The sequence below is a fragment of the Patella vulgata genome, chromosome 4, assembly GCF_932274485.2.
Source record: "Patella vulgata chromosome 4, xgPatVulg1.2, whole genome shotgun sequence".
Taxonomy (NCBI): Eukaryota; Metazoa; Mollusca; class Gastropoda; family Patellidae; genus Patella; species Patella vulgata.
The window spans coordinates 28,990,228-29,008,331 of NC_065882.2; the positions used below are offsets into that span (position 1 = coordinate 28,990,228).

The window sequence follows — 18,104 nt, forward strand, 5'->3', positions numbered from 1 at the left end:
TGATAGAGCTGGTTAAACACGTTCCAAATATTATTTTATCACAGAGATCATTGATACAATAGATGTGTAATCAAAGCTTGAACAATTGGAAGTGACGAACACAAAAAGGAAACATGAGTTATCCCTCTATATAACTGACTGAAGTGAGGAGTGATGTCAGATACATGGGTGAATTTCTGCTCACTAATAATTCTTTCGAAGACTAAAAGTTGTTATATGAGACTATAAGAGTATCTCTGACAATTTAAACAACAATTAAATTGTCTCAGGAGTGGACAAGTGTTAATGCATTTACAAGATACATTATAATTTTCCTTGGTTGAGGGTTTACAAGTTTCCAAAATCTGAATAAGGGCTGGAAATTGCTGAAATTCAACAGATTTTTTCTTCAATTTATTAATTCAAATTTCATGCAGATTGGATGATGACTTTTGTTGTTTGATTGTTCACAAGGTTCAACAAAGTGTATAAAAGGCCATATCTCTAGAGATAATTGATAGAACTTGCTGATATTGAATAGGCTTGTATATTCCACTAACTTAAATAACGTATTTGGGTGTTCACAAGGTTAAAAACCAGCGGCTGCCAGGCAGGATACGCCCACATTTTGTGAGAGATGGATAGAGAACAAGCTAAAAAAGAAAGTGATTTTTCCTACAATCAAGGGCCATAATTCATGAAGTTACAATTCGATATGTGCAAATATCGAAAGGAACCAAGATCTTTGGGTTATAAACATGCATTTCAAGTTTCATCAAAATCGGATTAAAATTGTAACCTCTACAGGGTCCACAACCTTGATATACCATATTTTTACACCTTTCGCGTACAAGCGGTGGCCACTTTGTCCGGCAGTTTTGGTTTGATTTTCAGGAAATTTGAACTCAACCTTTATTATGGTGTTACGGTGATATATTCAAACGATTTTTAAAATCAGATAATAACTGTGACCTTCAGAGGGACCACAAGCTAAAAGAGGCGATTTTTCGTATAATCAGGGGCCATAATTCATGAAGTTACAATCCGATAAGCGACAATATCGAAAGGAACCAAGATCTTTAGGTTATAAACATGCATTTCAAGTTTCATCAAAATCGAATTAAAATTGTGACCCATACAGGGTCCACAACCTTGACATATACCCTATTTTTACACTATTAGTGTACAAACGGCGGCCATTTTGTCCGGCAATTTTGGTCCGATTTTCCCCGAATTCGAACTCAACCTTCCTTAGGGTCTAACAGTGATATAATAATACATTTTTTTTTAAATCGGATAAAAATTATGACCTATATAAGGTCCACAAGCTAAAAACACAATTTTTCCTATAATCAGGGGCCATAATTCAGGAAGTTACAATCCGCTATACGGCAATATCGAAAGGAACCAAGATCTTTAGGTTATAAACATGCATTTCAAGTTTCATCAAAATCGAATTAAAATTGTGACCCATACAGGGTCCACAACCTTGATTTACCATATTTTTACACTATTCGCGTACAAACGGCGGCCATTTTGTCCGGCAATTTTGGTCCGATTTTAACGAAATTCGAACTCTACCTTCCTTAGGGTGTAACGGTGATATAATAATACGTTTTTTTAAATCAGATAAAAATTATGATCTCCTTAGGGACCACAAGCTAAAAACGCGATTTTTTGTACAATCAGACGCCATAATTCAGGAAGTTACGGTCCGATGTGCGCGAATATCGAAAGGAACTGAGATCTTTGGGTTATAAACTTACATGTCAAGTTTCAACAAAATCGAATTAAAATTGTGACCCATACAGGGTCCACTACCTTGATTTACCATATTTTTACACTATTCGCGTACAAACGGCGGCCATTTTGTCCGGCAATTTTGGTCCGATTTTCACTCAATTCGAACTCAACCTTCCTTAGGGTGTAACGGTGATATAATAATACGTTTTTTTAAATCAGATAAAAATTATGACCTCTTGGGGTCCATAAGCTAAAAACGCGATTTTTTGTACAATCAGGCGCCATAATTCAGGAAGTTACGGTCAGATATGCGCGAATATCGAAAGGAACTGAGATCTTTGGGTTATAAACTTACATGTCAAGTTTCAACAAAATCGAATTAAAATTGTGACCCATACAGGGTCCACAACCTTGATTTACCATATTTTTACACTATTCGCGTACAAACGTCGGCCATTTTGTCCGGCAATATTGGTCCGATTTTCACGAAATTCGAACTCAGCCTTCGTTAGGGTGTAACGGTGATATAATAATACGGTTTTTTAAATCAGATTAAAATTATGACTTCTATAGGGTCCATAAGCTAAAAACGCGATTTTTCGTACAATCAAGGGCCATAATTCAGGAAGTTACGGTCCGATATGCACGAATATCGAAAGGAACTGAGATCTTTGGGTAATAAACTTACATGTTAAGTTTCCACAAAATCGGATAAAAATTGTGACCTCTATAGGGTCCACAAGCTAAAAACGTGATTTTTCGTACAAACAGGGGCCATAATCCATGAAGTTTCGATCGGATACATGCCAATATCGAAAGCAGCCGAGATCTTTTGGGGATAAACCTATATTTCAAGTTCCGTCAAAATCGGACAAGAATTGTGACCTGTAGAGAGTCCACAAACAAATTGTGGACGGACGGACGTCCGGACGGACAGGGGCGACGACAATATATATATAAATGAGTATGCTGAATAATAATAGAATTTAGTGTGCACACATTGAAAGTCATTCCAGGATGAACAATATTTAATTGTCATGAATGGGTTTTATTTTTTGTAAAATGTTTAAGAAATGACATGAAATTTTTAAGAAATAAAGATTTTTTAATTACTCTGGTAACTCCCCTGTAAAAGCATGGTTTTAACCTTAGATGGTGTATAACACGATTTTTTATTACGAGGGGGTTTCCTCTATTGATGGAACAACCATCAATAGTCAGAAAATCCGAGGATTCGAGGAATGGCGTCCTTCACAACAGAGAGTAACAAGCGGTTGCCATGCAAGATACGCCCACATTTTGCAAGAGATGGATAGAGAACAAGCTAAGAAGAAAGTGATTTTTCCTACAATCAAGGGCCATAATTCAGGAAATTACAATTCGATATGCGCAAATATCGAAAGGAATCGAGATCTTAATGTTATAAACTTACATTTCAAGTTTCAACAAAATTGGATAAAAATTGTGACTTCTATAGGGTCCACAACCTTGATATACTATATTTTTACGCTATTTGAGAACGAAGGGCGGCCATTTTGTCTGTCAGGTTTTGGCTGATTTTCACAAAATTCGAACTCGGCCGTCCTTAGGGTGTAACGGTGATATAATAATACGTTTTTTTTAAATCGGATAAAAATTATGACCTCTATAGGATTAACAACCTAAAATGGATTTTTCGTACAATCAGGGGCCATAATTCAGGAAGTTACAGACCGATATGCCCGAATATCAACAGGAACCGAGATCTTTGGGTTGTAAGCTTACATTTCAAGTTTCAACAAAATCGGATAAAAATTATGACCTCTATAGGGTCCAGAACCTTGATATACCATATTTTTACGCTATTTGGGAACGAACGGCGGCCATTTTGTCGGTCAATTTTGGGCCGATTTTCACGAAATTTGAACTCAGCCGTTCTTAGGTGTAACGGTGAAATAATAATACGTTTTATTAAATCGGCATTTGTGACGGTTTATGAATTGGTCTATAAGGCCGTAAATTATTGTCAATTTTAAAAAAGTTTTTATTAACTTTAAAACTAATCCACCAAATACTTGTTGTTTCGATTCCCAGATTTGAAATGTGATTTCCATACACCTTAAAATGGACCATTTGAAAATGTCAAAGTGACACACCCTTTTTTGGATAAGGCCTATTTTACTCAACATCAACATAATTTACCCTTATCTTCTAGAGTTTATTACTGTGTGATTTTCTTATTTATGTTATGTTAATAAAGTAAGGTTTCATTAAAATATAAAAAAATAATTTAAGAATATTAAAATCGAATTTCAAATAGGCATATAACGTTTTCCAATAAACAGATTTGAGCCGTTGGTTGTTTTCCAAGATAAAATACCTTTGGCCCCAATGTTAACTCACTGTGTGCTTTTATGATTTTTGTTCTATTAATTAATGTAGGCTTTCATTTTAAAAAAAAAATAAAATAATAAATGATATTAAAATTCTATTAGAAATAGGCATATAAAATTTTTCAATAAACATTATTTGAGTTTATTGGTTTCTCTTTTTACAAACAAGTATAAACCAAAAACAACTTTAGAATGAATACTATGCATATTGCTCTGGGTGTCATGTAATGTTTTGACGGACTTTATAGGCCCCCTAATACTATGAAATTATCCATTTACACTACTACACAAGAATATATTAAATTGTTATAAATCTGAAGTTTGCTCTAGATATTTGTGATATTAGGTCTGATCTGTGTTCAGAGTTACTTTTATTTTTGTGTATTTTTTTTTAACTGATTATTTAGAAATAGAAAATTTAGTTTATACTGTGTACTTATGGAATTATCTGCCATGAAAACTGAAGTTAGCCATACAGCATACTATTACTAGATAAAGACAGAGTAAACAAGCCAACAGTGAGGCTGATGTTCCCCGCTGAAATCCCCAAATAAATAGATGACACATATTAATTAATCGCACATCTATTTTTTTCAAAAGTATCGAGCACTCCTCTGAAATACAAACAACAACGACTGTGGAATGGGTATAAATATAAATTTATGATTATAGAGCATGTCCTATAACAAATTTTGGTAGTTGAATTATACAAATAGCCAGTGTATTAAGGGAGTTGTGAGTAAAATACAAAAACATGTGTTTCTGTCAAATTTTCAGAATCACAGTGTATATAAAGTGAAACAAGTTTCATAACTCTAGAAGTAATTAATGGTGTTACTGTAATCAAATAGGATTATTCATGGCAGTTATGTAAACAACATATATCAATTTAAAAAGAATCAGATGATAAATGTTCATAAGAAATTGTGGATGATGGATCGACAGTCAGGGGCTATGACAATTTATGATCATATTTCCACGTCAAAGTTTTAAAAACAGGTTTGTGTTGTTAAACAAAGAGGGAAGGGTATGAAAAATTTTCAAGGACATACCTATCCCAACCTATTCCATCTATTTACCAATAAAGATTTCTTCTTCATCAGATTCCTATAATATATAAAAAGATGAAATCATAGTAGATTTTATATCATAGTTGTCATTATTATTCTGTTTTAAAGACATATTATTGCAGATAATTTTTGCAGAAACTGAACCAAAGCTGAAAGGATTTTATGTTATGCATGATTAACTATATTATGATTGGTTTATTTTGGTTTATGTTTTCTTCAACAGCCATGGAAATTCTGAATTTATTTGCAATCCTCATTGTGCTAGGGATAATATGACAGAAGGCTAATAATAGATATTGTTTTTAGGACTGTAATCAATTGTGAGCACTTGCTATGCACTTGAATGTTAGATGAGGGAAGGTTACCTCCCTTACATTAAAACTGTATATTGCTGTCTTTTCTTTGAAAAGAGTGTGAAAGACTTGCATTCTGATTGATGCACGCTAATTGCTATCGTTGTGAATATGTTTTTGGGGTATTATTTTGCAGGTGATGGTTATGTATTGTTTAATGGTCGAGAGCGACACATTAAGTAATATATTGTAACAACATGAGGACCGTGAGACTTGAATGTTTTTACAATATATTACGTAATGTCTTAAGCTCGAGACCATTAAACAACTTAAAATACAGACACTTGCACGTGCTTTGCAATGAAATATGTCACTCGAGTCCAATATTTTACCAATTTATGCTTGGCACATTGCCCGTACGATTATTTGAAATAATGGTACTCCAAAATCAAAGGATGACGTCACATCTGTATTTTAATATCATTTATGCACTCATGAATGGGTCCTAATATGCAGTTAATGATCTTCAGAACCATTTCTCATACATACAAGTAACCATTCCTTAGTATTAGATCATTCTCGTAAATTTCTAAATCCCTAAATTTCTTATCAAAATTGGGAAAGCTTTTTCAGGGGAGGTTTTTTTCAATATTTTCATTAAGGGAGTTTTTTTAGGCTCTCCTCTAAAATACAAATTTTGACAAATGTACGGTAATACATGGCAATAGAAAGTCTCTAGTTCTTTTTAAGACTGATTGTATTTAAGGGGATATATGACAGAATGCTAATAGGGGTTGATCAGTGTTATTGTAGTTAATTTTAGATATGTAGAAGATTAAATCAAAATATAGATAACATTATTTTGATATTCGTGTTCAAGTAGAAATTAATCATACCAGGTATAGATAATGAAAGATTGTAGTGTAAAATGATTTGAACTTAATGAAAACTTACCATGATTTATGTTTTGATTGAATGATTTAAATACTTTTTGAATTATGCCATTTTATATATATAATAATTAACTATGTACAATCATAAATTTTTTAGTTGGCTTTACTAAGAGGTACATATAAATTTAAAGTCAATTGGATGTTAAGTTGAGTCTCTACGGCAGCCACAACCAATTGTGGACCAAGGGACGGGGATGATGGCAATAGTTATGTGTAATATTCTAACCTATACTATCTAAATTGCACATTAGCAATAACCTCACAATTGGTATATTTTGGAGTCATGTGAGCAATATAGATAATTGTGTCTTTACAAATTTTTTATATTTTTATAATTAAATTAACATTTTATTTGTTAGTTTGTACCTTAATTTGTGATTAAATTAGTAAATATATACTTATATGTTGCTGTAAAGACCTGAAATAGGGATTCATTTGATCTGATATTCAGTAAATAATTATTCAATGAAACAAATAGATATTTGAATTACTACATACTCGGCAGTAAAAAAATTTGGTTATCTAGTGCAACCCTTATTTACATATTACTACTTACCATTATTACAGTCTGTGCGGTAGAGTTCATGTCAGTGGTTTTGTTAAATTCGCCAACAACTAGACTTTTAATGAGGACCTTGGATCCAATTTTTGGTACATTTATGTCGGTTTGATCTCCCCACAATTTAACCTGTATAGTCTGTTTTTTTTCATCTGTTTCTTGTCCGGATGATAAATTTAGAAATTTTCTCCTAGAGCTATCACTTGTTATAGGGTCATTGATCTAAAATTTTAATTGCATTAAGATAAATATTAGTACATAAATATACATCATTGCACAGGCTTCGGTTTCTATTATTTGAATGAGCTAAAAAAAAAAGCTCAGATTTTGTACAATCAGGGGCCATAATTCAGGAAGTTGCAGTCTGATATGCGTGGTTGTTGAAAGGAATAATATAAAGATCTTTGGGTGTACATTTCAAGTTTCATTAAAATCAGATAAAGATAGGTTGCCAGGCAACGAAACATATGCCCACAGCAGCTATATCATCTGGGCAGTCAACAAGAGAAGTCGCATTTTTTTACTGTTATTTGGTAGTGAAACATTTATAATACATTAAAATCTAATTAAGAGTAACAACTTATTAAGTAATTATCAGAAAAACATTAGAGTTTGTCTGGTTTATATAAAGTTCTGCCCCATGCTACTTCTTCGTCTCATGATCTGAAACACTGTGTATAAATTTAAAGTCAATCGGATATTAACTTTAGCCTCTAGAGTGGCCACCAGATTTTTAAAGTAATCAAGGGCCATAACTGTGGCAGTAATTATCGGAAATCGTTAAAAATCAATAGGTTTCTCGGTCTTATGACCTTAAATACTGTGTATAAATGTAAAGTCAATCGGATATTAACTTTGACCTCTAGAGCGTCCATCAGAGGTTTTGAAGTGATAGGGGCCATAACTCTGGAAGTAATTATCGGAAATTGCTGAAAATCAATAGGCTTCTTCGTCTCATGACCTTAAACACTGTGTATAAATTTAAAGTCAATCGGATATTAACTTTGATGTCTAGAGCATCCACAAGTTTTTTCAAAGTGATCAAGGGCCATATCTCTGGCAGTAATTATTGGAAATCGCTGAAAATCAATAGGCTTCTTCGTCTCATGGCCTTAAACACTGTGTATAAATTTAAAGTCAATTGGATATTAACTTTAGCCTCTAGAGCGTATACAAGATTTTTCAAAGTGAAAGGCCATAATTCTGGCAAAAATTATTAGAAATCGCTGAAAATCAATAGGATTTTTTGTCTCATGACCTTAAACACTGTGTATCAATTTAAAGTCAATCGGATATTAACTTTAGCCTCTAGAGTGCCCACAAGATTTTTCAAAGTGATTAAATTAAGGGCCATAACTCTGGCAGTAATTATCAAAAAATTGCTGAAAATCAATAGGCTTCTTCGTCTCATGGCCTTAAACACTGTGTATAAATTTAAAGTCAATTGGATATTAACTTTAGCCTCTAGAGCGTATACAAGATTTTTCAAAGTGAAAGGCCATAATTCTGGCAAAAATTATTAGAAATCGCTGAAAATCAATAGGATTTTTTGTCTCATGACCTTAAACACTGTGTATCAATTTAAAGTTAATCGGATATTAACTTTAGCCTCTAGAGCGCTCACAAGATTTTTCAAAGTGATTAAATTAAGGGCCATAACTCTGGCAGTAATTATCAAAAAATTGCTGAAAATCAATAGGCTTCTTCGTCTCATGAGTATGACCTTAAACACTGTGTATAAATTTAATGTTAATCGGATATTAACTTGTGGATGCGGACCGACGGCGATAACAATATACGACCACATTTCAATGTGGGTGTATAAAAATTATGACTTTTAGAGGGTCAACAATCTTGGTATTACATTGCCATGAGCAGTTTCCGTTGGATTTTCACGAATATTGGAGTCAACCATCATTTAGGTGTAATGGTGATAGACATTAGTTAATTTAATGAGTTTTTAAAATTTAATGGTTTTTAGAGAGTCCACAAGATAAAATCTCAATTTTTTGGTACAATCAGGGGCTGTAATCCAGGAAGTTATATATTGATATGTACAATATCTTTTTGATTTAAACATAAATTTAAAGTTTTAGTATAATCAGATCAGAAAGAGGGTGTAAATTCTTCAAAAACCATTCTTTTTGTGTTTTAGGAGCAACCATTTTGACAGGCAGTTTTGGTTTAATTTTCAGGAAATGCAAACACAATCATTACATTAATTAGTGTATATATATAACATACAAAACATTATTATCTTACCTTTGAAATGTATCCAGTGATACTCAGTCTTGATTTTTTGGGACTTGACAATGCTTCCGGCACTGAAACAATCTGTGGTTCCCAAAATTGGTTAATTTTGTCTTCACACACTTCAATTCTTTTCATTTGTAATATCTAAATTAACATGAAAATACATTTAGTTAATTTGTAGAATTTAGATTGCATTGGCAAGCTATGAATCTGAACTGTGGACGGACGGATGGACAGGGGTGACGACAATATATGTCCACATGAAGGGTTATAACTCCAGAAGAAATTAACGAAAGTTCTTGAAATTAAATAGGCTTCTTCATCTCACTAATTCAAACGACATATATCCATTTCAAAACAATCAGATGATAAATGTAGCCTGTAGAGTGTTCACAAGAAATTGTGGATGATGGCCGGACGGACGGACCAACAGATGGCAATATATGACGACATTTCCATGTGGGCGTATAAAAATTAAATGGACAAAATAAAAAATAATTAGGTTATTTCAGAGTTTAAAAATATGGAGGTCAATTAAAATGTCGTTGACAGCATTGTTATGGTCACCACGTTTTATATATCGATAAAAATGGAAGTTCAGCTACGTTTGATAGTCTTGAAATAGGTTTCTGCATTTCATTAATCTAAATAATGCATATAAATATCATACAGATTGCTACTTTTGTTGCTACTTTTTTCACAGGGTTCAGTGAAGTGAAACAAGGGTCATTACTTTAGATGTAATTAACGGAAATTACTGAAATTCAATAGGCTTGTGCATTTCACTAATGTAAATAATGCATATAAATTCCATACAGATCGGTTGATAACTTTTGTTGTTAGAAGGTTCACAGAGTTTGTCAAAGTGAAACAAGAGAACAGCGAGGCTGATGTCCCCCGCCGAATTCCCCAAATAAATATATGACACATATTAATTAATCGCACATCTATTTTTTTTTTCAAAAGTATCGAACAATCAAACTGATTATCAACTATACACTAAGTTTCAACACTCTCTATCAGATAGAATCAAAATTATAGGTAAGGTCGTTAATTTCCTGAAACTAATTACAAATGACAAGTGCTATTAGAAATATTTATGTGGTCTTAGTGTAAGAAAACAATGTTGTGGCTATCATTCATGGGTTTGAAGCAGGGATGTCACTAACTTTTCAAGTAACAGGAAATTTTGCTAAAGTACGGGGCAGGAAATATTTAGGGCCTCAGGCCTGAATCTGCGGGCAAACCGAGGGGTGGGATGTGTGTTATGGCGTTAGGTGCATTTCGGGTCAATATTTTAAATGACAGAAAGTTTTTTTTAAAAACATTTTGTGAAAATACACATCAAAAATCTATCCAAAAAACTTTAATAATCCAAACTAGTGCTTTTCAGTCATATCTGAGTGATGTCACAAGATAAGCCTTATAGAATTGCTCGTCTACCAATTTTAAAACTGAAATCTGTGAATATTAGCTCAGGCTTTGCTAAAACTTATAAAATCGTAACAATTTGAAAAATATATAAAATATTTTTAATCTTCATGATACCAGATAAAAGGCAGACTGCATTTATTCGGAATTAGCAAATTTCAGTCTGCAAAACCGATAAATCCCGTTTTCTAATTATGGGTGTAATCGAGTGAATGAAAATCCCCGGAAACGTGACGTCAGAGTTATATTTTCCCGCAAGTGCCTCCCACATAAACAGCAATAGCGCTTATATTTCTGTAACTTTTGAGTCCGACTATTTCGTATATTGAGATCGATATCAAAGCATTATAATACAATTGGTAGTAATATATTTAAACTAAAAAGTAATCTAAAATCGTAGATTGAAAGTCAGCTAAATTTCAGTCAATCACTCAATGACAACTCCGCCGGTGGCTTCCGATTTTCACGCTCAAGTCACGTAGCGTGAAACATTTTCTGTTCACAGGAGAACTGTCAAAATCGTATAGACGTTTACTACTAGCCATGAGGAAAAATGACAGTAAGGGAACGGACCTTCTACAGTCAGTACAGGTCCCTATTTTATTAGGTACGCTCATGTACTCTGCTACTCCTTGATTACAATATACTTTATTTACCCCACAAGCATACAAGTGGAATAAGAAGTTTCCGGTCAAATTCAGCCAAACATGATGTCGATTTATACAACGGAAGTAACAGGGTTACCTCCCTTTTGGAAAGTAAAACTAGCATTGGCATAATTATGAATATTTACCGTGAGAAATATCCTTTGAGTATCACGGAATAAATGGTTACTTGATACGTCTGTGTGCTTTGCGTTTAGGAATTAAATTAGTTTCAATTAATATAATGCCAAATTATTTTATTAAAATTAAATTGCTGATCTTTTTTTAGCTGAAAAGTAGAAAAGTAGCTGGAAATTGGCCTTATGTAAACGGCAAAATTTGCCGGTTGCTGCCTTCTAATGACATCCATGGTTTGAAGGTCAGGTATCATATGAAAACGAATACCTATTAGTAATTTTTTTTGAACTGGTTCAACAGTGCAACCGAACCGTGGCCGGTTAACCGAGTGATCGTTTACATCCTTACTCAGTAATGTAAAGAACATACTGTATATATCAATTTCAAAACAATCAGATGATAAATGTAGTTTGTAGAGTGTTCACAAGAAATTGTGGACGACAGACAGACCGGGCCGCAACAATATACAACCACATTTCCATGTGGGCGTATAATTTTATAAAAAAAATGTATGATTTCATAAAATGAATATTTGAATGTTCAAGCAATTAATTCCCAATGATATAAACTTACCTCTGATTGGTCTGATGCTTTTGCAGTTCCCAAATGTAATGAAGTATTTATATTTTTTATGATTAGAAATTGATCTTTTATTAATTTTCTTACATTTTTCTCTCCAGAAATATATAATTTAATTACATCTGAAGATGTTGCGAAATGCGTGTAGGAGATGTCTTTCATTTTAGTAATGTCACACAATACTTTTCCTTTAGTTCCAGCCTGTAAATAAAAGAATTTAACACCCAATTATTTTTATTTATTCAATATACAAATCTTGCTCAAAGGAAAGCCTTACACCGATCCACTGCTGTGTCTGGAGCAAGATGGAAGACACCAGTAGTGTGGGAGATCCTTTAGGAAATGTTTCTGATCGAACTATGTCCATTGACAGTTCGTACCGCTTGCCATAGCTGCAATATGAAAATATCGCTCATCCCCATCTCTGGTCTAACTAGTCTAAAGGCTATTTTTGAATCCTTACCGACAATTTTCACCCTGATTCTTCTTTGTTTGTCAAAGGAATCATTTCTTGCCATAGCTGACACACATAATAATTCAACACTATCATCAAGTAGAATTTTGCGATAAAAAACAACAAAATACGTTTGAACTCTAATTAACATTTAAATAGTGGTAACACGAGTAAATACTACTACTCAGTTTAGTTAATCGATGTTTTGTATTAAAACAAACACTTATATTTTATTTGTTGGGATGAGTTGTCTTATAATTTGAGTCTCTACCCATGCTTTAAAGTTGGTATGAGTAGTCTTTTATATTGGGATGAGTTGTCTTTTATATTGGGATGAGTTGTCTTGGGATGAGTTGTCTTTGGGATGAATTGTCTGTATACCATAAATATACTATTCAAAAAAAGTAGGGGATATTTGATTTTTAAGTGTTATTAAAGTCACCTAATGAAACTGACGAAGAAACAAATGACAAAATGAAATGAAGTTCACATTCATCGATTTATTCCAAATGATCGTTAGACTAAGTAAGGCACAGACTGACCATTATAAGGGTAAAATGATACCCGGGGTCAAACAGCAAAGTTACCACAGCATCACAACCAAATCAGTAACCGGTAAATCCTCCTCTGTTTGCCAAACAAGCATTGATCCGACGTGGCATACTCCTAATGAGACGTCTAAGGTCATTTTGGTCCAGATTGTCCCATTCCTGTTGCAACGCAGCAGCAAGTTCTTGGACATTGGCAGGAGGTTGTTGACGTTGACGTAACCTCTGTCCAAGCATGTCCCAGACATGCTCGATGGGGGAGAGGTCGGGACTCAGTGCTGGCCAAGGTAATGTGGTGATGTTCTGTTGTTGAAGGTAACCTGTAACGATCCTGGCCCTGTGACATCTTGCGTTATCATCCTGGAAGATGAAACGGCGGCCATGACGTCGTGCGAACGGCACAACATGGACTTCCAAGATGTTGTCCCGGTAGTACTGGCCTGTAACACGCCCTGCAACAACATGTAAAGCCGTTCTTCCAGCAACAGTGATGCCTCCCCACACCATAACAGAACCACCCCCAAATCGATCATGTCTGATGACGTTAACGTCTTGGAAGCGCTCGTTTCGACGACGCCACACCCTCCTAGGTCTGTCCAAAAAATCAACAGTGAACCTTGACTCATCTGAAAACATCACATTGCTCCAGCGTCGATTATCCCAGTGTTGACGATCCCTACACCAACGACGTCTTGCCTGAATGTGATGATCTCTCAAACAAGGGATCACGCGAGGACGTCGGGCGCGAAGGTGACCCCTATGCAGTCGATTCCGAATCGTCTGGCCCCTCACTCTCACACCAGTGTCTGTTTGAAGACGAGCGCTGATCTGATTTGCTGTGATGACACGATTTCTCAAGGCCAAGGTACGGATAAATCGATCCTGGGCTTGAGTTGTCGCCCTTGGTCGACCTGAGCGTGGTCTGTCCTGTACAGATTGTGTATCACGGTATCTGGACCATAGCCTGCTTATGACAGACTGAGAAACATTCATCGTCCGCGCCACAACCGCCTGTGTTGTGCCGATCTGTAGCATGCCAAGGGCACGTAACCTTTCATTTTGGGTAAGCCGACGCATATCAAAATTTGTTTTCTGGTCACTAAAACAATTAAACTGATGTTTCCACCCTGGAATTCAATGCCACAATGACTGTAACATTCAAAGTCAGAGTCGTGCAAATCTTGGGTTGGACCCCCATGATGATCCCAAGCATCACCTGCATTCCATATTTGCATATTTTAGTATTATGCCCCCAAAATCAAATATCCCCTACTTTTTTTTAATAGTATAATAATGTTAAGTGCCGTATCGTATACGGTTAAATATCCACTGCGTTAAAAATATGAATCATAATTTATAAATTCCCGAAACACACACACACAACTAAAATATTATGATTGTATGTGATAATTCTCAGTAGTTTTGTTACCGAAAATACTATAAAACTACGAAATTAAAAAGATTTAGTTCAACAGTAATCGTAACGTCGTTGATCGAACTGTCAGTGTGTGTTTATTACAGACAATTCCCAAGATGCATTGCACGTCACAGTGTTTCTATTGGCTGTAATGCGAGTCGCCACTCTGTGTATTTTTACTCTGTCACTGTATTATTAATCTAATCCTACAGAAAGACTTAGAAATTATAAAAAAAAATACACTTGGAAAACACGGCTTAGGATTTTAAATATTAGCTGTGCCCATATCATAGGAGGTTACTTACTGTAGATGTGGAACTAGCCATGGCTGTCCTGTCGTATATCGAATAAGAATAAATAATATAATACTGCTGTTCTATCTATGGTTCTCTGCTTCCTCTCCAAGATATCTGAAAAAGCGCGAAATTTATGTAGCCTTGAGTCGACGCAGGGATTTGGCCAATCAGGGCCATTGGCACTTTCCGCCAAAAAGAGAATGGATGCCCAGAATAGAAATATTTCGCTCAAATTTGCGCTTTATACTCTTCGCTCAAAATAAACAAAGTTTGAATTTTGAGAATGGTTTTCAACTTTGAAAAAAGATAAAGACTACTAAAGTTACGAAAAGTAAAAGCCTACATTTCGACTGAACTGTTGATAAAAGTTGTACTGTAGAAAGGATGCGGTAATGAAATATACAGGCCTATCTTTAACATTGCAAAAATGAAGAGGGACTATCAATTGATAAAACATCATTGATACTAACTACGGGTATTACGGGTATTAAGGGACATGAAAAATAATATAATTTGTTTTTATAATTTTCACCCAAGTAAATTTTAATTTTCACCCAAGTAAATTTTAATATAATTTGTTTTTTTATAATTTTCACCCAAGTCAATTTTAATATAATTTGTTTTTTTATATTTTCACCCAAGACAATTTTAATTTCCACCCAAGTCAATTTTAATATAATTTGTTTTTTTTATAATTTTCACCCAAGTCAATTTGAATATAATTTGATTTTTATAATTTTCACACATGGGCCTACTGGTCCAGTGGTAAACTTGAAATTTAAGACGTTAGCGTCTGAATAGAGAATGAAATTTAGGTATTCTGGGGAAAAGGTATGTCTATAATTTTAAATGATAAGACAGACCAATAATTGATAAAAAGAATTAAATTTTTTCAAACATAATTTATTAACAGGGAACAAATAATTATTTCGACAAAGTCTCAGAAGAATTTTTGAAATTTGCAGGTCAAATGTAGGACTAATATAAGAGATTTATGTTGATAACTGTGACCAGAGATGGTTGTTGAATCATTGATATTACTATATGAGCCATTTTGGGCACCGAAGAGTAATATTTATAAATATAACATTCACAACACTGTAAACAAATTTAATTTCATATGACCATCTACTACTATCCTGAAATGCATTAATTTCAGAAATAATAGACACATTGAACATATTACGGCCTATTGTGTTTATTTTCAAATCTTTTCAAGTGGATTTTTCACTGTTCTCCATATTCAATTCCAAATGGAGAGCATCAGTTGACTTAAGTCAAAATTCTGTTCTGAACGTTTTTTAGGCATTCCTTCAAGGATTCAGAAAATGTAACTCCCATGTCAGTAAGTATAATATCGCGAATTTTTTTTCCTTTTAATATATGATAAATATTATCGCGGTAAATGGATCTTATCGCCTCTTCCGTAAGTGATAGGTGTTAGTACTATACACATTATCCTTACAAGACAATTTTTTAAAATGACCGCAACAGTAAAAACTAAAATTATCTGTGACAGAGATAATTCGTTAGTAATTATCTGTAAAACAGATTGCAATATTTTCCGTAGCGTAGTTTAATTCCGTCCGATATATAAAAACACACCTTGCCAGATATATTTATTCTAGCTCTAATATTGATATACCTTTTACGTTTTCATATAAAGAACATGCTGCGAAGTTCTTTACATATTTCTTTTGTCCAATTGGTTGAGCAAAGTTCGTATATAGGCAGGGGCGTTTTAAGGTTTATCATGGCGGAGGCTATACTATTTTGAGGGACCTCTGTCAAGGGTGGGGGGGGGGTCTCAGCCCCCAGCCACCGGAGGTCGAGAAATTTTGCAAAATAGAAAACACATTGATGCATTCTGACATATCCTCCAGGCCCTTCGATGCCGGTTTAATCTGAGGGCCGGGGCCTGATTCGATACTGGTTTGAAGCCTGAATGCGAAACAAATCACATGTTCGTATCGGGAGCTGAGTCAAATAATAATTAATGGAATATGGTGGAGTGGGCCTATTGTGCAATCAGCATGCGTAATCCTGGAAATGATGGCTCCGCCAAGCCAAGCCACACATCGGGCGGCCTAGCCATCTCTTTCCTGAATAGCTTATTAGTAGGTTTAAAGCGGTAATTTCATATTTTCAAGTTATTTTTTTAAAATATATTAAAATAAGGCCTTAAAATAGATGGTAACTATAAACAATCCTACCTTGTTAAAGAATAATCCTATTAATCCTATAATTCACTATTGCCAGTTGAGAAATAGGCAAAAATGTTATTTTCAATGAGGGGAATAGAAAAACAAGGGGGGTAATTGTGTTATTATTTCCGTGTTAGTGATTTATAAGACTGGGGAATAATGCCTATGATCGTATAATAGTGAGTTGTCAACCTATTGAGCAATAAAGACAAAGAAATAATTATGTTTTGACTTTCTTAGAAAATATGAAATTATCGCTTTAAGAAAAGGTGATTTCTTGATTGGTGATTTCCATGCAAATGCAATGACTGCATTCTCATTCAGTAGTGGATTCGACAGTACCAATCTATAGAAAACGATTGACTCGGACTCAGGGGCCCTTTTGTCAGACGTAGGACCCCTTTGTCTGCCTTAAGGGCGCTCCCTAACTAGGGTACATTTTCATTTTTCTCATCGGTTTTATCATTTTTCGCCTGTTTTATTTTTTCAACTTCTTTGATTTTTTTTAGAGAGGAGGCTGGCGCCTCCAGCGCCTCAACTATAAAACGCCTTTGTATATAGGTTTCATGTAGAAGCATATTTACATTCTTTGTAAGCGTGAATTCAAATTTGCATTTTATGTTTATATGTATAACTTTGCTGGAAATGCTCAGCCCCCACCCCTTTCTTTAGTGAAGGCATATTTAAATAATAAATTGATGTGGATGATTTGGTGAACATGGTTAATCCGGAGGGGCATTGCCATTGTAATAATGAATAAAATTGGGTTTAAGGTCCAACTTTTCTGCTCCAGTTCGGCTAATGAGGTCGAGCGTATATTTTATAGTCAGGGGATATTAAACAAGCCAACAGTGAGGCTGATGTCCCCCGCCAAAATCCGAAAATAAATAGATGACACATTAATTAATCGCAGTTTTATTTTTTTCTCAAAAGTATCGAGCAATCAAACTATACTGTAAGTTTCATCACTCTCTATCAGATAGAATCAAGATTATCTTGTTCCAAAGCATCGACCAATGAAATTGCCTAGCTTGAGCTCGAAATGTTAATCATTGACCCAGTCAAGACATTCGCCTGATGAACATCTACACCAAGTTTAAACATTGTAACTCATTAAAAGCAGAGTTGTTATGTTCCAAAGTGATCAGTCAAATTGCTTATCACTCCTAAG

At 34.4% G+C, this 18,104-nt stretch overlaps 1 long non-coding RNA gene across 1 annotated transcript; it reads right to left on the reverse strand.

Moving 5' to 3' along the window:
* Positions 1-4,703: 4,703 nt before the first annotated feature.
* Positions 4,704-14,829, reverse strand: LOC126817207 (uncharacterized). Its single transcript, XR_008787914.1, has 5 exons — positions 14,739-14,829; positions 12,009-12,215; positions 9,232-9,366; positions 6,967-7,191; positions 4,704-5,201 (listed from the first exon to the last, which is right to left on the reverse strand). It is a non-coding gene; the product is annotated as an uncharacterized LOC126817207 (long non-coding RNA).
* Positions 14,830-18,104: the final 3,275 nt, after the last annotated feature.